Source organism: Rhinolophus sinicus, linkage group LG14 (genome assembly GCF_036562045.2).
Source record: "Rhinolophus sinicus isolate RSC01 linkage group LG14, ASM3656204v1, whole genome shotgun sequence".
Classification (NCBI taxonomy): Eukaryota; Metazoa; Chordata; class Mammalia; order Chiroptera; family Rhinolophidae; genus Rhinolophus; species Rhinolophus sinicus.
In genome coordinates, this window is record NC_133763.1 from 32,911,355 (window position 1) to 32,935,859 (window position 24,505).

The following is a 24,505-nucleotide window of genomic DNA, read 5'->3' on the forward strand; positions in this document are numbered from 1 at the left end:
GGCATGGTGAGGCCAGGTGGTGTTATATGGGTTTTGTGAACCTTTGAGAGATTTTAGGAAAATCTGCTACATGAGCCAAGACAGACTGTTTGTGTGGAAAAGTCATTGGAAGCAGCTTGGGGGTTGGGGTAGGGGGCAACAAGTTAGGTGGGGTAGGGTCTCAGGGAATTATCAGGGTGAGGTGAATGGTGTTAGCCAGATTGACGGAAACTCAGATATGACACCCATCTGTGTCTGCATGCTGGGAGGGAGGCAGGGATCAACAAGGGAACAATGGCATTACCAGCAAGTTTGTCCGAGAGAAAGCTGCCCTTCCAGCCTTTGCCCCAAAGCTAGACAATTCAGTTCCCTCCTATATGTCCCTGGCACTGTTGGAGCTACTGCCCAAGCATTGGAGCTCAGAGCAAGTGGGCCCATCATCAAGTAAGTCTCTGAGCTCCATTTTTAATCTCCAAACAATACTGTAATTCTCTGCCTCTTTGCATCTGTCTGCTTTTAGCTTCTGCCTTTCCTCCCACACTGCATATGCATTCACTAATGACTCAATGAGAAAAGCTGCCAAGAATAACACACTGAACTAGTTTTCCTTGTCTCAGGAATCCAGGATCTTCAAGCATTGGTTGTCTTGATTGCTTTCTGGTGTGTTCCAACAGTTTTAAAATTTTATCCAGGTTTTATTTTTGCTCTCAGTGGGAGGATGGTCAGCTACAAACTAATTCTTAGCTGGAATATGTTTTAGATATTTTTAAAAGTGTATATTAATGATAACTCCTCCACGAAACTTTTTTCTTATCATCTCATCAGAAAAAAAAATTCCCCCATCTACTAAATTCCTATGAATCTATTAGTTGATAGGACAGAATCTGGAGTCATTTGAATCCACTTCCACCAGGAGTTTGGACAAGTTATATAACTTTCTTTTGCCTCAGTTTTCTTATTTATATGATAGAGATAAAAATTTTTACTTAGGTCACCATGTTTTTATAAGAGGGTAAGGGGGGTGGGGGGTGGGGGGTGGGAGATGAGGGTAAGGGGGATCGAATATATGGTGATGGAAGGAGAACTGACTCTGGGTGATGAACACACAATGGGATTTATAGATGATGTAATACAGAATTGTACACCTGAAATCTATGTGATTTTACTAACAATTGTCACCCCAATAAATTTAATAAAAAAAAAAGATTAAATGAGATAATATATGTAAAAGATATAGTAAGCACTACACAAGTGATAGATATTGTTAGTAACATAACGTAATATGATGGCACCTTTCATTAAATACTTTGTTATTTGAACACATATGTAACTGACTAGGTTATGCATTTTCTTATAGAGGGCAGTGTCTTCCTTATTTCTGTTTATGTCCTAGCTTCTTCGAGATATTCCCACACAGAATGTCTATTCATTACATTAATGAATGAATGTAAAATTAATTGCATACACTCAGATAAGTTAATTCAATTAAATAAAATGGTAATTTGTTTTGAAAGACCCATGGCAGAGAGAAGATTAACTACTGCAAATGCAAACTGGATCTGTAGATTTTCCTTATCCATTTTAATAGTTTTTAGCTCCCTGAAAGCAGAAATTTTGTTTTTTTTTAATGTCTTTATTTCTATACTTAGCTCAATTCTTAGTTAATGAGTGACACTCAATTAGTGTTTGTTGAATGACTAAAGAAATGATCATTATGTCTTATTTGTTACTACCGATTATTGAAAGTTGTCTTTTTACAAGTACTTAGATTTCAACTTATCAGGTCTCCAAATTAACAAAAAAAAATGTTCTAACTTTTCTTTGAGGAGTCAGTTTTATGACTCTTTTTCAGTGATCTGTATTTTCCACTGACTTTATTTTAAAAGCTACTTGTAAGTGATCCACATTAGGCAGGCGTATTTCTGTTACGCTGAACTTTAATAATGCAACAGTGGCCCAGATGTCCATAGACCAACACACCAAAGAGTTTCAACACCTTCTCACGTTTTACAGCTGGCAATGAAAGACTTTCTATATGTTTCTTTTAAGCCAAGATTGTCCTTTTAAACTTTTGATCCTGCCTATTTTTCATAACATTAGCCAAGTCTCATGGATTTTACTCCCTGCATGTTGCCTTCCTACATGTCCTTTGATGAAGAGAAAATAACGTTCAGAGATGTGATCTGGACAACAGAGCACCACGCAGCTGTGCTGCTCTTTTTCTCTCTGTCTTCACGTTACCTTGAAAACGTACTCCTTTAGGCCCAAACTCTGCAATTGACTGAAGTGCATCTAGGACATGCTTTGGTCATAGGGAAAAAAAAAAAAAAAAACTTATTTAAATTCCATTCCAGGTACAACCTCCCTTTACTTTATAGATTGAAGTGGGAAGTACAATCAGGAAAGGAAAGGGGATCATGAGTATTTAAAGTTTATCACAAATGAGAAATTTGTGAACAAAGCCTGCCCATGAGACTGAGGTTTGTGTTACATCGTCTCCTGAAATCAATCTGCAGAAAGGAACGTACACAGACAAATGCGCCAAAGAAGAAAAATCCAGTACATGCCTCATTATCCTCTGAGAAACACCAACACCAACGGTCTTTTTTTAACCTCTTGATCACCTTTTGACATTTTTCCTTTAAGTCAAATAGGCTTTGGCTCACACAACAGAAAAATTATTTTTTTAGTCAATTATAATTGATTTTGTTTTCTTTTATACAGGGTTTTGAAATGAAGAAAATACGAGTCCATGAAAAAGATATTTCTTAGATGAAGACAAGAGAAAGAAAATACCTGGGATAAAACAACTCACTGACAAGGTTACTGTTTTACTAGAAAGAAGAACTGGTAGTCTTTGAATAAATGTTTATAATTACAGCATTATATGTTCATTTATCTATCCAACAAAGACTAATTAAAATAAGCTATTTGCCAGACACTGCCAAGTGGCAAGTGAATCTATACTTGGCATGATGCCAATTTGACCCAAATTTGCTACAGTCACAGTACCAAGCTCTAATCAGCATACAAACCATAAAACAATGCTATTGGGTGAGACTTTAAAGGGAAACCAAACAGCTTCTCACTTCCATTGCTTTTACTGTATGACACATCAAATCATAGTGTTCACTGGTGAATAAATGATATGCAGGACATCGTCCCCATTGTCATAAAAAACACAGTGTCCATTCAGTGTGCACCAAAGAAGAAAAATCCAGTACATGCCTCATTATCACCCTGAGAAATGCCAACACCAATGGTCTTTTTATAACCTCTTGATCACCTTTTGACATTTTTCCTTTAATTCACATAGTCTTTCTGGCTCACACAACAGGAAAATTATTTTTTTAGTCAATTATAATTGATTTTGTTTTCAGTCAATTATAACTGATTTATTCAACAAACATTACGATTCTGTTATATGCAAAACCAACCTATATGAACACATGCTCCATTTCACCACATTCCATATTGTTGGGTTTATTGTAGGGATCAGGACATTTATCTGTAAAGGAACACGCAGCAAATATCTTAGGCACTGCAGGTCACGTGCCGTGTTTCCCCGAAAATAAGACCTAGCCAGATCATCAGCTCTAATGCGTCTTTTGGAACAAAAAAATAATATACGACCCGGTATTATATTATATATTATATTAATTATGCTATATTATATTATATTATATTAAATATTATATTATATTATAGTAAAATAAGACCAGGTCTTATAAGAATTTTTGCTCCAAAAGACACATTGGAGCTGATGGTCCAGTTAGGTCTTAGTTTTGGGGAAACACGGTCTGTCTCTCTTGCTGCTGCTGCTTTTTCTTCTTCCTCTTTTCTTTGCTCTCTCCCACCTCTGCCTCTTTCTCCTCTTTCACAACCCTTTAAAAACATAAAAATCATTTTTAGCTCATGGGCTGTATAAAAACAGGCATTGGGCTGGATTTGGTTTGCCAGCTCCTGGTCTAGGGGAATGTCTTTATCAGAATACCCAGGTCGATACTGTCCTCACTCTTGTCCTCTTTAGGATCTCTCTGTCACTAGGAGGGGAATATTAGCCTTCATGTTTCTCTTCCTATCATTATGTTTCTGCTTCAGTCTCCAGAGAGTAAATGATTAAACAAGAGAGTACACTCATATTTATATTTAGGAATAATTTTTCTAGTGAAACATAATCACCATGGTTGCAATTCCACCCAGACTGAAGACTCTTTCAATATTATTATACAGAGCAGTTTTTCTGTCATTGATTCAAATATCTGTGACAAAATCTATGGTTTTCACTCTTTGTTTTCAGAAATACAAAGTCTATTAAGATGATCTTTCGTATCAATAGAGCAGTGTGCTTTAAAATATAATTCCTAAAGAACAAAAGCATTACAGATTTAAAATGTTAATGTGTAACCTCTAGAGTCTGTCCCCCAAGATTACAAAAGAGTCTTGGATCCAATCTTAGAAAATATAGTCACACATATTATGAAGTCTGACAAGTCCACGAACTCAACCTAGAAAAAGTGCTACATACCTCATTGCTGAATATCACTACAGTCACCTTTCCCCTTGGGAAGCTATGCATGGATGCCAGGGCCTAGTTCACCCTTCAAAGCAATTTTGGAACTCTTTTTCTGGAATGGCCATCAGAGTTGTCATCATATTACCTTTGATGTCCTGAATGTCATCCAAATGTGTTCCTTTCAATATTTCCTTTATCTTTGGTAAAGAAAGAAGTCATTGGGGGCCAGATCAGGTGAGTAGAGAGGATATTCCAATACAGTTATTTGTTTACTGGCTAAAAACTCTCTCACAGACAGTGTCATGTGAGCTGGTGCATTGTCATCATGTAAGAGCCATGAATTGTTGGCGAAAAGTTCTGGTCATTTTTGTCTAATTTTTCCACGCAGCCTTTTCAGCACTTCCTAATAGTGAACTTGGTTAACTGTTTGTCCATTTGGTAGAAATTCATAATGAATATTCCCTCTGATATCAAAAAGTTTAGCAACATCGTTTTGACTCTTCATATGGACTGACAGAACTTTTTTGGCCGTGGGGAATTGGCTGACTTCCATTTGTCTTGCCTCTCCAAAAGGTCTTGGCAAACTTTGACTCTCCTTTGCTTTTGTTCATCAGTGAGCTCCTTCGGGACCATTTTTGCACACACCTTTTTCATGCCAAGATTTTCAGTTAAGATTTTCCTGTTTCTCTATCAATGTTTACTTGGTCTGCTATTCTCACAATCAGCCAATGATTTTGACACAAAATTCAATGAATTTTTGCAATGTCTTCATCAGTTCTGCTTGTTACTGGCCTCCCTGACCTCTCTTCATCAGTGACACACTCTCGCCCATCAGAAAAATGCTTAATCCATTTGTACACTGCTGTTTTCTTCATGGCATTATCCCCATAAACTTGGACTAACATGTCCCTGATTTCACTTTCACTCATGCCAAGTTTAACTAGAAATTTAATGTTTGTTTGATGCTCTACTTCAAGCTCAGACATTCTGGTGATGGCACACAAAAACACACAACAGCAATAATGAACGCCACTCAGCAAGACACTGCCACATGTTGACATGAACACAGTTGTGAGATACTGATATACCAAGGTTATGAAACCTTACAGAGCTGTTTGTACAGTACTGCCAATGTAAGCACATGGTGGCAAGTTCACAAACGTAATTGTCAGACCTTGCATGACGATGAAAATATTAGATTGAATTTTCTATTATAGTTCTTGGAATCAATATCATGTGTTTAGTGTTATATCTAATATACGCACGCACACACATATGGGTATGCTGTATAATATTGGAATTAGGCATGCTAAGTGATTGTTTCAGTGAGGATAGTTATATGTAATAGACACTCACACTAGCAATGGTTTAAACAAGATAGGTATTCATTTTGCTCCCACTTAAAAATCCTGATGTAATTAGTTCCTGGCTAATATGGAAGCTCCATAGTTTTCTAGGACCCAGAATGGGTCCTATCTGTCCTTCTGCTAGGACAGGATGGGTCTCTCATTCTCATGGTCTTAAGATATGGCTTCAGCCCACAAAGGGCAGAGGAAGGGCCATGTCCCTTTCATCAGGAAGAAATTCCAGAAGCAGCCCATTCCACTATGTCCCACATCCCCTTGGCCAAAACTTAGTCTCAAGGCCAAACTACCAATACAGTGGGCTGTGAACTAGAGTCTTCTGATAGACGTGGAAATCATGTGTTCAAGAGACCAGATACCGAGAAGACAACTGTCATTCCCCATAGTAACCCAAAAGTTTTAAGACTATTTATGGATATTTAAAAATAAGGGAATTATCTATAAAGGAGAAACCCATAGAGGTACTTCTGACACAGTAAGTAGAATAAACATCCCATTAAAACTATTTGGAGGGGACAGCCGGATAGCTCAGTTGGTTAGAGTGCAGTGCTCTTAACAACAAGGTTGCTGGTTCAATCCCCACATGGGCCACTATGAGCTGCACCCTCCACTAGATTGAAACAACTACTTGACTTGGAGCTGATGGGCCCTGGAAAAACACAAATAAATAAATAAAAGTTTAAAAAATGTATTAAAAATATGATTTGGAGATATTCAGCAAAGGCTTAAGGATGGAGGGGATATTTGTACTTTTGGGGTGTCCCTCATCCATCCTTTCCTTGTTGTTAGCAGAACCCCAGTTTCTTTTGAGAAACTCACCTATACCCTACTGTGTGCAGTCTTGGTGGCACTACCCACAGGTGCTCTGCCCAGATGATGACCGTGGGAACTAGTTCAGCTAATGAGGTTCTTTTTTTAGGATTCCAAAACCCAATCAAGTTGGGATAACAAGTTGGGAGGAAAGGTTGGTACATGCTGTGGCCTTCCAAAGATCTGTCATCTGCACAGCTTCTATATTTCCTGTTCTACTTGGATTCCACATTTATATAGTAAGTCCTCAATGACATACTTAATGCCATTGATAGGTTCTTAGAAATTGTGACTTTAAGCAAAATAAAATATAATGAAACTAATTTTACCATAGACGGATTGATATAAACAAGAATTAAATTCCTTTGGCATATTTCTGATCACAGAAACATCGCCAAACTTCTAAATAAAGACTGCAAATACTAATATTAAACACTGAAATAAATATGAGCCACACATACAATTAGGAAAGATTAATAAAAAACAAGTAAAATAATTTTTTCCAACCCGCTGATTCCCGTTCAGGGTCTCAGGTGGCCAAAGCATCTCCCAACAGCTCAGGGTGCAAGGCAGGACCTCACCCTGGACAGGATATCCTTCTGTTGGAGGGCTACTCACACCCACACTCACTTGAACAGGGATAATTCAGACACACCAGTTTACCTACATTCACATCCTTGGGATGTGGGAGGAAACCGGAGTACCTAGAGAAAACCCAGGCAGACATGAGAACATGCAAGTTGTATACAGAGAGTGGTCTGAATAAAATGACATTATTCAAGGACCTGCAGTTCACTCATTTCTTTATTAGTGAGCAACCCTAAATCATTCCAAATAATTATTTTTCTGCTTATGTTAGGGAGCATTACATCCTGCTAGTTACAAAACAACAACAAAAAATCTGGCTATATCTGAATAATAAGTTGTGTCCTGGAGATGAGTATGATACACACACACACACACACACACACACACACACACTCATAGCACTCGTGAAAAAGTTTAAAAAATTTACTCTATCACTTTATCTTTTGTGTGTCCCTGCTCTGTTTTTTTAATTAATTAATTTATTTATTTATTTATTTATTTATTTATTTATTTTTCTGAACATATGTGCTCAAGGATAACACAGCCAACTCTAATCATATGAGAAACAATTGGAGAAAGTATTGATAATTAGGAGAGAAAGCATATATTTTGGTAGGTGGATAAAGGTAAAATGAAGCATTTTTAGGCCAGATGAAATATCGATCCACCAGACTAATGATCTTAAGTTATTTTTGTGGTTTATATACAAGGTTAATGTATTTAAAGCTCTTGTTCCTAAGAATAAAATCATGCAATACAAATGAAAATATAATTCCTGCATTAAATGCCTCTGGTCATGTGAATACTGAGGGCTTTGTATGTATGTGTATGTCTTTATGATCTTCTATTGTCATCTCAAAAAACTGAATTTCTATTAAAGTCCTCCTAAAAACTACTTTAGACTTAATGGCTATAGCATTTGTGAAAGTGTTCACAGGGTCAAATTGATTCAATTATTTTCATTTGGATGAAAGTAACAAACATTTTTGAGAGTCTATGTTGGTTCTTACCCTGGGTTGAATATTAGATTCACCAGGGAGCTTTTTAAAATACGGATTTCCAGAACATCTAAAGTCCTCTGCCCCATCCATGTGATTTCAGTACATCTAGTAAGTGCTAAGAGTTGTGCCATATACTTTATAGATAATATTGCGCTACCCTAACAGACAGGTTAGAGTAGCAATTGAGAGGTCAATCTAAACCCAATTCAAATCCTGCTTGATCACAAATTTGTTAGATAATTTTGAGCAATTTATTTAACCTCATTGTGTCTCCAGTTCCTGTGCTAGAAAATGAAGACAGTATTAATATTTGCCTTATTTGTTTGTACCTTCTATAGATGAGATGTGATCAAAACATATAGTGAATGCTGCTGCCGAGTGCCATACAACGGAAAGGCAGGGATCTTCAATATGGGAAGCGGCACATCAAGCCTTAGTAACAGCGTGTGACAAGTTTCAACTTGTTCAGCAGTCAGTTGGGTGTGAGCTATGGTTGAGAGAAGGTGTCTTTTAAAGTGTGCCGTAAATCATGGATCATGAACAACACATTAACATGAAATGGGCTAACAGTTTCATCCTGCATCATGACAATGCTCCGTGTCACACATCGCTTCTGGTATATGGCAATTTCTGTCAAATAAAAACATTACGGTGTGTCCTCATCCACATTATTCACTGGATCTGGCACCGTGCAACTTCTAGCTCTTCCCCAAAGTCAAAATGACCATGAAAAATAAACGTTTGGAATAGATTCACGACATCAGGCAGCAACCACAGCACAACTGAAGACAACTTCCAGAACTGCTTCAGACAGTGGCAAGAACGATGAGATAAGTGTGTTTGACTCAAGGGGGAGTATTTTGAGTGGGATTAATGGCAATGTATCTTTTACTATAATACATTTTTTTAATTTAAACATTCACCGTAGTTTTTTTATCATACTTCATAATTAGCATTCATTATTATGAATTACATAATAACTAATTTTAAATCACAAAAACCTGCAATTACTATTATTTTCATTTCATATATGGGGAAACTGAGGTTTAGAGTTTGAAAACAAAATAACTTTCCGAAGGTTACCTGGTTGCTGCCAAGCTAAGATATGGTGCACTTGCAATGATAAAGAATATATCGTAACAAATTACTAGGGGAAGTTTGGTCATGGTGACTTTGAAATGGTTATAAAACAGCTAGATAGAGATGCTTAGTAGTCAGTCCATTATATAATGTGGCTCTGGGTTTCAGCGAGTGGTCACAGCCAGAAGTATTCCTTTGAGGGACTTTCACATATAAATTGTGATTGAATCCATGAGTAGAAGTGAGCTCATGCAGGAATCATATATATAAATAGCAGAAGACTGAGGGCATAGCTCTTGAGAACTCCAACATTTTATAGGATAGGTAGTCAAAGTTGAAATTAAAAGAAGACAAAAAAGCCAGAGGCAATAGCAAACTCTGAGAAAATGTTATTATAGAAATTTAGACAGAAAGGAGTTTCAGAAAGGAAGTGTTGGTTTAAAGTGTCCAATAAACCTGAGAGTTCAAGGAAAAAGGTGTCACATGGTTTGGGAGAGGTAAACTCTATCTGGGACCTTAAGCAGAACAGTTTCATTAGACTAAATAAGTGGGCATAGGGAGAATGTACTCCCCTTCAAGAAGTTTGGTGATAAAGGCAATGAAAGAGGACTATAGACAGGAAAGGTAGGATTATTTTATTTATTTATTTATTTTAGTGGAAAAGGAAGGTAATGAATTTGTGGCTAAATGACCTTAATTTTTTCTGGCTGCTCCTTTTGAATTGAACTACTTCGGAATGAGTATACTGTATGTATACTGTATATGCTGTATGTGTACAGTATATACTGTATATATAATGAGTATACTGTGTGTGTGTGTGGTGGTGTGCATGTGTGTGGTGTGTGTGCACACACATAAGTCAGAGGTGTAAATATTTTGTGGGCTTTGCTCAATTAGCTTATAAAACTTAACCTACTTGAGTCATAAAATGAGGTAACAAGTCAATAATGACTTGGAATATACTTACGATGTGACAACAGTTACTAAGTGAAAAGAAGGAAGCTGATATTTTCATTTTAAAGTTCATTGCTTATGAGGTCTGACAATTAAGTTTGTGAACTTGCCACAATGCACTTACATTGGCTGCATTGTACAAACAGTTTGGTAAGGTTTCATAACCTCGGTGTATTAGTGTCTCACAGCTGTGTTCATGTCAACGTGTGGTGGTGTCTTGCTGAGTAGGGTTCATTATTGTTGTTGCGTGTTTTCATGTGCTGTTGTGAGAATGTCTGAGCTTGAATTAGAGCAATGAACAAACATTAATTTCTTGTTAAACTTGGCAAGAGTGGAAGTGAAATCAGGGACCTGTTAGTCCAAGTTTGTGAGGATAATGCCATGAAGAAAACGGCAGTGTACAAATGGATTAAGTGTTTTTTCTGATGGGAGAGAATGTGTTACTGATGAAGGGAGGTCAGGACAGCCAGCAAAGAGCAGAACTGATGAAAACATTGCAAAAATTCATCAAATTGTGCATCAAAATCATCGGCTGACTGAGAAGCATAGCAAACCAAGTAAACATCGATAGAAAAGTAGTTAGGAAAATCTTAACTGAAAATCTTGGCATGAGAAAAAGGTGTGTGCAAAAATGGTCCCGAGGGAGCTCACCCATGAACAAAAGCAAAGGAGAGTCGAAGTTTGCCAAACCTTTTGGCGAGGCAAAATGTTTTGGGCCATGTTATCACTAGTGATGAAACATGGGTGTACCAATGCAACCCTGAAACAAAGCGTCAAACTGCACAATGCAAGTCAGCCAATTCTCCACAACCAAAAAAGTTCTGTCAGTCCAAATCAAGAGTCAAAACAATGTTGCTGAACCTTTTTGATATCAGAGGGATTGTTCATTATGAATTTGGACAAACAGTCAACCAAGTTTACTATTTGGAAGTGCTGAAAAGGCTGTGTGAAAAAGTTAGATGAAAACAACCAGAACTTTTCGCCAACAATTTATGTCTCTTGCATCACAACAATACAACAGCTCCCACAGCGCTGTCTGTGAGGGAGTGTTTAGCTAGTAAACAAATAACTGTATTGGAACACCCTCCCTACTCACCTGATCTGGCCCCAATTACTTCTTTCTTTACTCAATGATAAAGGAAATATTGAAAGGAAGACATTTTGATGACACTCAGGACCTCAAGGGTAATACAACAGCTGTGATGGCCATTCCAGAAAAAGAGTTAGAAAATTGCTTTGAAGGGTGGAGCAGGCACTGACATTGGTGCATAGCTTCCCAAGGGGAACACTTCGAAGGTGACCATAGTGATATTCAGCAATGAGGTATGTAGCGTTTTATCTAGGATGAGTGCACAAACTTAATTGTCTGACCTCATACATTGAAGAAATAGGAAATAAAAAAAGAAAGCCATGTACCAAAATGGATATAGAATGGGTAAAGAAAATGTTTATGTAGGAATATCTGAATGACTAGATCAAATAAATATTTGTCAATAGCCTCTTACTCAATGACTAAGAACTTAGTAAGGGAAATGCAAAACTGAAATCCTGTCATCTTTCTGTGAGTTGTATTATTAGTTTCCATATCATTTAAGCACAGGAACTGACTCTATCACCTATTCCCTGAAGTGCTCAGAAAGTTTCATGTTAATATTCCACGCTGAATACATGTTTGTTATTTGGAAAAATGTGGGTGTTGTAAGCATACAGGCTTGTCTACCCTGACCTCACTAAATAGTAGAAATGAATATTTGCAAGTTCCTTAAGCATTCTGAGGTTGAGTTTTTTCATTTCCAAATAGCAATAAACAGGTTGAAGGTTTGTTGTAAGGAGTAAACAGTATAACAATTGTGATGTAATGCCATAGTATCTCAGCATAATGTTCAAGATTTTTTGTGCTGAATAAACATTTGTTGTATCCTTTTTTTCCCCTTTATGATTTCTTTTTACATTCAATTCTTGATTTTGCTTGTATTAATGGCTGTCTTCCATGATTGTGGCCCAGAACAGTCCTCCATTGCTTATTCTTGGTTTCTGACTCCTGGCCCTGACCCTGAGCTCATTGCCTCACATACTTCCTGTGTAGATGATCCATCTCCCCACCTCCCACTCCCATTCCCTCATTTCCAGGACCCTTCAGTCCAGGAGTTCTTCCACCGCTCTGTATGTCATTCCTTGCCCCACGCTCCTCTCCAATCTTGACCAACCCTTTGGGTACCGCCGCCAGCTCCAGGTCCTAGCTTTAACTTCCCACTCTTTGAATTGCTTAGGGCCTTATTTCACCTCATGGCCTGCTTCAGGAATGTTTTTCTTCATCATCAACTCCATTGCACAACCACAGTGTTCCTCAAAGAACTAGATAAATGAATCATCCAGTTCATATCTATGAATGAAATTATTATTTTATTGTAAGATATCACCTCCTCCAGAAAGGCTACTCTGACCTTAGAAACAAGAAACAACTTAATCCTAAATTGTCATCTGAAGGGTGCTCCATTCTCTTCAAGTCTTACACGTTAATTTTACTCTGACACTGCACTGCATCGGGGAGGCAGCATAACCCAGTGAGGACGTACGGCTTTGAAGTCTGGAGGATTTGGGATTGAATCCACGGTCAGCAAACCCATGTAACATTGAGCTAGTTTCCTCACCTCTTTGTGCCTTAGTTTTCTTATAACTGAAATAAAGATAACACTTACTTCACAGGGTCTCTCTGATAATTAGATAAGATGATGCAGCTAAAGCATTTAGCAAAATTCCTGGGATACAGTAAGTCCTTATTCAATGGCTAGTTTGTTAATAGTTTTGTGCATGTGTATGTATGTTTTATTACTTATCACATTACATTGTATTTGTCTGTGATGTTTAACCAGTGTTGAATTTATCATAATTTCTCAAAGAATAAGACTTTATACATGTCTTTTCTGTAAATCCAGCTCTTATCTTTCTTGATGAAATATCTAATATGTTGTGATGCATATATTAGGGCTAAATAATTCTATGACGGATAAACAAATCATCCAGTTCATATCTATGAATGAAACTATTATTTTATTGTCATGTCTAAGTACTACCATTAGAGCTCACAAAATGTATAATTACTAAAACTGAGAAGCTGAATCTTGGGATAATATGAAGATAGCCTTTGGAAATAAGATTTATTTACACTTGAATTTTACTTCATTTTTATATTGTGTGTATTAATTTCATTCATATTTATTTTGTTGATATTTCACAACACTTTATAAAATTTTTTAACACTTATGAATTAGGTAAGATATATATATATAATATATATATATTACACATATACACACATATATGTTTATAAGAATGATACTAAAAATAACTTATTTGAATGTGTTTATTTGAATGCAGTTTCATCCAAATACCTGCTAGAAATTCAAAAGGACACTGCTACATGTACACAGTATCACTGGGAAATAAGTAGAAAAAATTAAGAGCAGTAATTTTTCTCATATATTCCACCAACACCACCTGTCATACAAAGACACTCAGAATAATGGGCCTTAGCATTCAGGAGCTGATGTTTTGTTGGAAAAGTTGTAAATTTCCTGACCCAGAAAGCAGAGCTAGTGAGTTTCCTACATTTTATGTATAGCTATATGATATGTGTATCATCACTCCATTGTTCTTCTTGAATTAGTTGTTAGTGAATGACCATATGTGCCTTTTATCTATTTTTTACTTGATCAATATTTCCTATTTCACATTTTGAATTCCTAGAGGTCACAGCATAGAACCTATATGACAGATAATAATCAAATTCCATTTTTATTGAAATAAAAAGAAAAATAGGGCGATGAAGATACTAAAGGGATTAATATATATTGTAATTGTTTATTAAGTAAATCAAAATGGTAAAATAATGGATGTTAAATACTTAGCAATAAAGAATAAGTGAGCATGAGCATCGTTTTCACTAAACCTTAAATTTACAAGAACTTGGAGGTCATATAATTAGGCTCATTTGGTGAGGACTAGCCTGTCCTTGCTAACAAATGTTTAAAATTGGCCTTTACCCCAAAGACATGATGGATATGACCACTTCAAAATGATAAAGTTAGTTATTGCTAAGCATCCACACAATTCAAGCGTGACTCAAATTTCTCTACCCAACACTGCCCTCCTCTATGCCTCTTCTATTGTACATATCCCCACAATCCATCCTTGGCTTCACCCTTTTCTTGTATGTCCCAGTAGCTTCCAGGTTAACAGATGAAAAGGTATTTTCATCTTGTTACTTGTCTTATCAAAGGGAAGCTATCTATAGTCTTTGTCTCCTGTGGAGTCTTAAGCAGCAGGTAAAGTCGCTTGACTATGATGATGCATTTGTTGGTGTACCCATGTGTCCCAATTTGTGGTTGTGTCCAAGGAAAAGTAATACCAATTATTGAAATTTATCCAAATGTCTTTGCCTTTTACCTAATCACTATGTGACACAATAACACACATATCTTTAAGTATGTCAAATTAATTTCATTAGACATTTGGTTTACTTTTAAATATTGACCACAGATCATGCATGTTTCATCTTTATAGCTAGCACACACCTAACTCTGCACAAAATTTGCACCAATTAAAGGGAACAATGATCAGACCAAAGCCCTGCTCTGAGCTCCACCATTAGGTAACCGGTGACTTTGGGCAGAGCACTTAATTTCTTTGAGCATCAGCTTCCACGGTTGTGAAAAATAAGTAAATAACACCCTGCTCACTTAATTCATAAGAGTGTTATGAAGCGATGTAAGAAAAAAAATCCCAGAGCTTTATACAAACTACAAATTGCTTTGCAAGTAAAAGTGCTGTGTACCATAAAAAATCTGGGATTCAGAATTCATTCATTCATTCATTCAGTCATTCAGTAAATCAACAAATTTTAGCTAAAACTCATCTTGGCAATGTTTTGAATCATTAAAATGTTATTTAATTGTGGCACGTTGCACAAAGCTCTTTTATTTCCACATTAGTCCCTTCTTGAATTATTAGGTTGGTGCAAAAGTTATTGCGGTTTAAAAGCTAAAAATAATTGCAAAAACCGCAATTACTTTTGCACCAACCTAATATTTTACACTGGATTTGTCTGCAGATACTAATTACATATATGGTGCTGTGTCACCATTAAATTACCAATGTAAAATGCTTCATCACTGCAAAGACTGACTAGATAGATCTTCCCATGGCTTTATTGCGGGACAACAACATATTGTTCATCTTTTTGGAAGAGTGAGAACCATTTCAAGTTAGTTCCTTGTGAAATTGATTATGACAGAGGATGCTGTGCCTTATGCATTGAATAACTGCCATTAAAGAGGATACAATCAGCAATTAACACTGCAGTGTTACAATAATAACAATTTTTAAAATCTAAAGGAATGTGGCAGGGCAAACTTCAGGTTTCATACACACTAAATTATTCAGCCCCAGTTTGACTAAGCAGATTCTTCTGAATCATCTTTCCTTCTTAAATAATATATTTTACTGTTTGATAAAACAGAGCATCACCTGAGATGCAATTTTCTACATGTACTGCTAAATGAATTACGAAAATTGAAAAATATTTATTGAGGAAAATATATTTATACTTGGCATACAAATGTATAATGATAGTTGACATTATGCCTCAGAGAGTCCATACCCAAAAAGAGAAGAAAATGAGTTACTAAAGAAAATTATTTTTTCAGTCCTCTGAAGGATTTCCATGATTTAGCCTCTCTGAGCCTCATTTTTCAATCTGTAAAATGGGCTTATCTACTTACTGTGTTATGGTCCTAAATTTAACCAAGTAATTAAGATAGGCAAAGCATCCAGCACCCTGTCTGGTACATAATGTAGTATTTAATTGTTAGTGTCACTCTTACTCCACACTTCTCTCTGGCTCCCTATGGTAAGTCAATTAGCTATGTAAAGTCTTTCAAAATTCCTAAAACATGTATTCATTCTTCCGGAAATGTTCATTAGTCCTCTAAGAATGAAATTGCTATACCAATATGTACTTGTTTAGCTCAATGGTAAAAAAAAGTACATTATAAATTTTAGAAGAACTTAGAAAAAAATGAGGGCAAGAAGGTTGCTGTAAAATTTTTTAGCTACCACATGAGATAAAGTATAAAATATGTACACAGGTTGGTCATGCTTAAAAAGTATTGTGTGTTTTACAAATTTTGTAGCAATATCAATGATTTATATTTGAGAACACATTTTCCAAAAGAGATATTATCTGTGGAGATTAATACCAATTCACATAGGCCTAATTATTTCCTAATTTGTTCCACAAATGTTAAGTAAGTTATCTACTATGTGTAAGGCACCAGGTAGTCTGTGCAATACAAATGTGAAAAAATAAAATATGAAAAAGTGAGCCATTATATAAATTAACCTATAAACCCAACTAATTCCTATGTAAACACATATTATAATAAGAACTATATAAAGACAGTTGGGGCTTTTCATAAATTTTTATTTAGGGATTTTGGAAAACTTCTTTGGGGACATAACATGGGAGCTAAGAAACAAAAGAAGAGTTAGCCAGTTGAAGAGCTGGGAAGTATCTTTGCCCTGCCCAATCCACCCTTCTCTCTGCTCTGTGAAGCAGAAGGCTGATCCACATGGATTGCATTAGTGGGTTATCTCATCCTCTGGCTTATGATTTGGTTTGGGCAATGGAAGATAGGACATTATAGGATGGGAGAAAATTAAGTTCGGTATTTATTTTCCTAGTTTTCCCTTTGTTGTGTTATGGTGAGTGACTATGTCCTCTAAAGACTATAGCTCTTGTCAGTTACCCATCTCTATACAACTATCCTTTCTAGTCCTAGAAAACATTCCCTCCTATCTGCTTTTAGGCCAAGGAATAGTAACAGCCTTCCACTTTTACTTGCCCTCAGGTACTTCAATGGTGGCACAGGAAGAAGCACAACAGGAGAATAGACATTGGAAGAACAAATGGCTTTGTCAATTGATTATTGAGACAACAATAATGATTAGGAGATCAGCTGGGTGCTTCAGGTGACCCCACAGAGATAACCCAGGAAAAAAAATGAAACTCATGAATTTCTAATTCAGATCCAGAGCTGAAAATCATAAAGCCCTAACAATAGCTCTGAAGGATCTCTCATCTTCTGTAGTCATAGGGGAGGTACGGATGCAAAATAAGCACAAAGCCTGGTTGTAAGGGCTGTAGAATGGCAGTACAGACTGAATGTTTAAACGTCCTGTGCTAAAACAAGGGTACCAGTGGGGAAGGAGCAGAAACTGAGTGAAATCTACAATGTGAGAAAATGCCAAATGAAAACCCATGGAACGCCTTATCTTTCTCTACATCTGTCAAGAAAAGTAAACCAAAAGCATTTTACATTCCCAGAGTCATTAAGAGGTTAGTAAAACCATCAAAGATTTTGATTATTCCTATAATATCCCAATTTCTTATAGCTATATATCTAGTTCACAAACCAAATGGGTTGTGGAAAATGAAAGTAGATTATCACAGATTTAATCAGGTGGAGACACCAATTGAAGGTGCATTTCTAGATGTGATACCTAATGGAGCAAAGCAACCCAGCCCCTGGCAGCTAGCATGCAGCAATTGACCTGACTCACCTAGATTTTTTAAAAATACCTTTTAGCAAAGATAATCAAGAGCCATTTGCTTTCACAGGTACAACAGTGTATTTTTATGGTCTTGCCTCAAGGTTATGTAAGCACGCCTGTGCTGTCATAATACAGTCTCAAAGCCTCTCGATCATCTTAATATCCCATGGAACATGACACTGGTTCATTACATTTGTGACATTACGACAACTGGATCTAATGAACAGGAAGTGGCAAGCAATTTAGATGCCTTAGTAAGACATATGCATACCAGAGAGTGAAGAACAAGGCCCACACAAATTCAGGAGTATACCTTATTCTGAGAGTCCAATAGTTCAAGGACCGGCAGGATATCGTCTCCACAGTGACAAACAAGTTGCTGCAAATTGTATTGATCACCAATGATGAAAGAGGCACAAATCTTGCTGAGTTTCTTTGTGTTTGGCAAGGAATATAAATCATATTTGGTGATCTGTTAGGCATCCCAGGTTTTTCTGTTTACAAGCTGCCCTTTTCATTGGCATTATGACTTTTTGGATGCTATGGCATTGGAAGTCTCTGTAGCATGCAGAGGTATCATATGAAGCTTTGGGCTAGTCCAATAGATGAATTGCAGCTCAGACCACAAAGTTTTGGGATGGAAGCAATGCCCTTATGCTAACTACAGTTCTTTTGAAAAGGAGCCCTTGACTCTTGGGCCCTAGTATTGCATAAAATTTTGTCTATGGGATCTTAGTGAGTTGCAATCTATAAAGTAAATGCTATCTGAATTCATCAAACCATCCACTTAGATGTGCACTGTAGCATTATGTAGTAAAAATGATGATATATTCAACTTGGTGCCCAGATACATTTGGAAGGCACAAGCTAACTTCATTGGCTGGTGGCTCAGCTTCTCAAGGCACTTGCTCCTACAGCTTCACCAACTCTTCCACATCCCACACATGGAACCACATGGACTTCCCCTGACCAACCGATGGGGGAAAGAATAACTAAACTATGGTTCACAGATAGACCTGCTTAGCATATTGATTTCAGCTAGATGATAGTCACTTTAACACAGCCCAACTCAGGGGTAGCCTTGAAAAATAGTAGTGAGAGTTTATTTATATTTATTTATATTACCTGTGGGCAGAAATCGAGGTAGTACATCTGACTGTCCACTTTGCATGGAAGGAAAGACAGACTAGGTGCAGGTCTGTACTGACTCACGAGCGGATCATCTAAATGATCAGGGACATAGAAAGAAGGAAGTTGTAATTGTGGCGGTTTATGAAACAGATCCATACAGAACTTTCTCAAGAAAGAATACGGGGTGTAAAAATATTTTTTCCCATCAGAATAAATCCACTGTGGAAAGTGTTTTCAATACTCAGGTGGATAAGGTGTTCTTTCCTGTGGCTATCTGTCAGCCTCTTTCTCTAGCCACCACAGTGCTTGCTCAAATGACCTATGTACAGAATATTTGCGAGAGGTGGGGTTGAAAGCTATTTATGTGTTCAATAACATGCATTTCTCTTCATAAAGGCTGATCTTGCTACCACAATGCCAAGTGGCCAACCTGCCACAAGCAGGTTGATGATATGACACCGTTCTCCAGCAGACTGGTCTGCTTCCTGGTGGTGATTGATTACAGTAAACTTTTCTATCATGCAGGTGACAGTGATTTGTCCTCACAGGCATTGACATATATTTCAGGTACAGAAATGCCTGACTGCCCACAGTCTTGTTGCCAATACAATCCTTCTAAGTATCTTATCTATAGCCTGGCATCCTACATAATACGCGTATAATATTACAATGGGTGACATATATTACAGCAAAGATGTGTGCTGGTGGACTTGTGCCCACATAATTCACTGATCTTACCATGTCCCCTCATCACACAGAAAGCAGATGGCTAAACATAATGCTTAGATGGCCTTCTGAAGACACAGGTATGGCATCACCTAAAAAATGACATTGTTGGAGGCTGGGGTTCTAACAAAAAGGATGAAGCATGTTCTTAAACCAGCAGCCAACATTTAGCGCCACTCTCCACAGCCAGAAGTAGCAGGTCCAGGGTTCAGGTTGTAGAGGTGAGAATGGTCCCTCTCCGTATTACACAAATAAAATGCGAGAGGAAATTTTTCTTCCCTCCAAATTTGGTTTTGGGATGTTAATGTCCAGGAGAGGAATGTTGGTGCCCCAAAGTGTAACTGTGTACCCACCAGGAAACATACTTATAGGCTTGTTGCATTAAAAGCTGACACTGCCTTCTGAAATTTTTGCACCCTAATGTCATGTAATGAACAAATAGAAAGGGTGTCACTGTATAATCCATGATGACAGATCAAGATTACAAGTGGAAATCAGGCTGCTGCTACCCAATAGGTACAAACTGCGATTGCAGATGGAGAATTCCCTGGGGCACCTTAACATTCCTTGTGCTCAATAATTCTGAGCTATGGAAAACTATGGCAACACAATAAAAATGAGATCCACCAGGACTTAGATACTACAGGAATGGAGGTTTGGGTCTCCCCCACCAGACAAAGAACACCATCCAGCTGAGAGGGATAATAATGGGAACATAGCACGGGTTGTGGGAGAAGGCAGCTATCATTATCAATTTAAGCCGCAGGTCCAGCGACAGAAATGGAGGTTATAGTAGTTATGTTTTATGTTACTTAATTGTTTCTCTTATGCCCAGGCCCCCCCACCGCCCCCCTACCATTACCTTATATGAAGAACACCAATGGTATAGGTAAACATAACTTTTCAGATAGGGTTTTGACTGAATTGACATACTCCATGATGAAACATTAGCTCAGGGGACTCTGGAACAAATATTTCACCTTGACAAATGAGAGGATGCTGAGAGGCAAATGTGCTTGGCTGGGCTGCATATCTTTCACTTTACCTTCATATCCTTGCTTCACATTTCTGCCTGGGCTGTGTCCCATGTATGAATTGCATCAATGAGTGCCTTTGCTTTCTGGTTTCCATTTGGGTTCTGACAGACAGAGGTTTTTAGGGGAAAGAAGAGGCAACAATTGAGATTTTTCTTTTCTCTGCTTATTCCTTATTGTACAACAGCTTGTCAGGGGCTGTTTCTCTATATAAGGCTGTAATTCTTGTTCTGTGGCCTTTTCCTATAGCTATAGCTCTTTCTCTATCTCCAGATTCTGCTAATGTCTCATTCCCTTTGTTCCTTCATATCCATGGTTTGCATTAAATCTTATTCATCTATGGATAATTGATTTAAGACATGTGGAGTATTGCAAAACAGCGAGAGAAAGGTGCTTTTTCAATCAATGATGCTCCATTAATTGAATATCTATATGGATAAAAATACAACTTGGCCCCAACCCAAATTATACATAAAAATTGATTCCAGATGAGTCGTTGACCCAAACATTGAGAATATAACATCATTATCAACTAGAAGTAGGGGACATATATTTTTAACCAAGTCACCAAGAACCATAACCAGAAAAGAAACATCAATAGTGAACTGCATTAATATTAAGATTTTTATTCATCAAAAGACATCATAAATAGAAAAAAAAAGAAATCTACACAGTAGGAGAAAACATTTTCAACACATATAGCCAACGAAGGGCCCTTACCTGAACACACTAAACCTCCTACAGATCCAAGAAACTTACAGATAACTCAATAGAAAAAATAGGCAGGGGGCTCAACGAGTACTTTTCAAAATAGGTAATCTAAATGCCAATATAAAAAGGAGCTCAACTTTGTTGTGATACATATAAATGAAAAACATAATGTGATACCCAAACACTATTTTTAATGACATTACTAATGCACAAGGAGACAAGACAATGGAAACCCTTATATGATACTTACGGGAATATCCGCTGATTTAACCACATTGAAAATTCTTTGGCATTATCAACTAAAGCTGAGCAAAGATAAACCATACATCCCAGCAGACCACACCTATGTATAGCCCAACATAATAGCATGTTTGTATACAATAAGACATATTAACAGCAATATTCAAGAACATTAACAGCAGTGATTATTCTAATATTCCTAAAACAGGAAAATACTGAAATGTCCCTAAATAAATAAGTTGTGGTAAATTCATTCAATGGTATAGTAAACAGCAGAGAAATGGACAAATAAACAGGGATGAATTTTACAAACATAAAATTGAGCAAGAGAAGCCAGACAAGGATGCATTCTATATGATTCCATTTGTGTGAAATTCAGAGAACATTTAAAACTAAACTATTGTGTTTAGCAACACAGGCTGAAGCAAGTGTTTACTCTTTAAGGCATGAAAATGATTATTTTTAAAGGATGGTGATTAAAAGATGGTACCACTACAAAACTTACAGAAATAAAAAGTACTACAAGGATATACTGTAAACAGTTGTATGCCAAGAAATTATAATTTAGAGAAAACAGACTAATTCTTGGAAACACAATTACTGAAACTCAAGAAGCAGAAAATCTGAGTAGACCTATAACAATTAAAGACATTGAATTAGCAATTTAAACATTTCCCACAAAGCAAAGCTCAGAGCCAGATAACTTCATTGGTGAATTCTATCAAACATTTAAATATTAAGACCAATCCTTCACAAATTTCTCCAAAACCTAGAAAAACAGGGAACATTTTCCAATGCATTGTGTGAAAACAGTATCACTGTGACACCAAAACCAAACAGTCATCACAGGAGAGAAACCCAGCCCACATGCCTCTGCTCTGGTGCCGTTTTGCGGGCTCAGAGGAAGTTCTCCTCAGCTGGGTTGCGAGCAGAAGGCGAGCCTGAGGTTCTGTCAGCCCTTAAGTTTACGTCAACGCTGGAGTTGACATCAACCTCACTCCAGCTTATGACGTCAGTGCTCAAGCTCACGCCCGCACTCGGGGTTATGTCAGCGCTCAAGCTTCCATCAGTCAGTGCTCGAGCTTATTGCATCAGCACCAGGTCTTTCCTCAGTCAGCGTCCGAGTACATCAGCGTGCACGTTAGGGCCTGCCCACTCTGCACGAGGAAGCCCCACCTTCCCACCCAGGATCCTCTCCCCAGAGGGATCTCCTCCTGCTACATACACTCTGGTGCTGAGACCACCCCCGTCCCCCAGGCCTTGTGCACAAGTTCTGTAGCCGTGGAGGTCCCTGGGAGCCTGTTCAAGAAAGGCAAGCTGCGCAACAAGGAACATGCAGAACTGGGAATGCAGACAACAACCTATCATACTTACCATGTCCACAGCAGCACAAGAGGTCAGGGAGGGGGGGCAGAGGCGGCTTTTCTGGTTTTGTCGACAGGCTTACCTGAGCAGAGAAGACCACGGTGAGCATAGCTTTGGAGGAGTACTTGGCTTGTTGTGGTAAATGCTACACTTTGGATAGTGACAACATCCATCAAGGTCTAAATTAACATCTTGGCTTTGGTCCTGAAGAGAGAGAAATGCTTGCTGCACTGCAGCAGTTGCTAAGCTGTTCTCAGATGCTGGCTTACTGTGCATCATGAGTTTTACATCGCATTATGCTCAGGATCTCAACAATGCAAGGCAGGTGCACAAGGGTACCAGGTTACCTTTTTTTCTGAAGTATTTGTTGATACTCCTCTGCACGTATGTGAACAGAGAGATGTTAAAGGACTCTACAAAAAAGCAAGGGCTGGGGAAATTAAAGGCTTCACTGGGATTGACTCTACATGTGAAAAACCAGAGGTCCTTAAATTGATTCTGAAAACAGACAACTATGATGTATCTGACTGTATCCAGAAAGTTGTGGAATTTCTACAGGAAAGGGATATTGCACCTGTGGCTGCCTCTTATGAAATAAATGAACTGTTTATGCTGGAAAATAAACTTCCTTTGGCAAAAGCAATGTAGAACCATTACCAGTGTTGAAAATTAATGAAGTGCATATGCAGAGGGTGCAGGTTTTGGCGGGAGGTTGGGCGACCCACTAAATGGCTCTATGAGAGAAAGGGAGCATTTGAAGTCCCTTCATTTTGATTATCTTCTGGATGGGGGTGTCAGTAACTTGTCTGCAGTTCTGACAGCTACTCATGAAGATAAAGAGAGGCTGGATAGCATTGGCTCTGACGTAGGTAGGCTGCTGTGTGGCTATTGTCTGTAATCCAGAGATTTTTGAGCACAGGAAGGAGGAGCCTTGTACTAGCCAGTGGAGAACAATGTTCAAGAACCACCCCTACATCAAGATGGTTATGAAACAAGAAGATTGGCCAATTGTAGGAGATCTATAGTAATGTACAGTCATGTCTTAGACCTTCATAGTCAGTAACCACGCATTCACTCACTGACCCAGAGAAATTTCCAGTCCTACAAGCTCCATTCATGGTAAGCACCCTACAGAGATGTATCATTTTTTATTTTTTATACTGTATTTTTACTGTACCTTTTCCATGTTCAGATATGTTTATACACACAAATACCATTGTTATAGTTACCTACAGTATTCAGTACAGTAACATACTATAAAGGTTTGCAGCTGAAGAGCAATAAGCTATACCATATAGCTTAGGTTTATAGCAGACTAGGTTTGTGTAAGTGCACTGTATGATGGTCACACAATGATGAAATTGCCTAGTGATGCATTTCTCAGAACGTATCCCC

The 24,505-nt window shown here is 37.6% G+C and overlaps 1 pseudogene; it reads left to right on the forward strand.

The window, feature by feature from the left end:
* The window catches only part of LOC109455448 (bifunctional 3'-phosphoadenosine 5'-phosphosulfate synthase 1), a 174,350-nt pseudogene extending 150,215 nt beyond the window's left edge, over positions 1-24,135 (forward strand).
* The last annotated feature ends 370 nt before the right edge of the window (positions 24,136-24,505 follow it).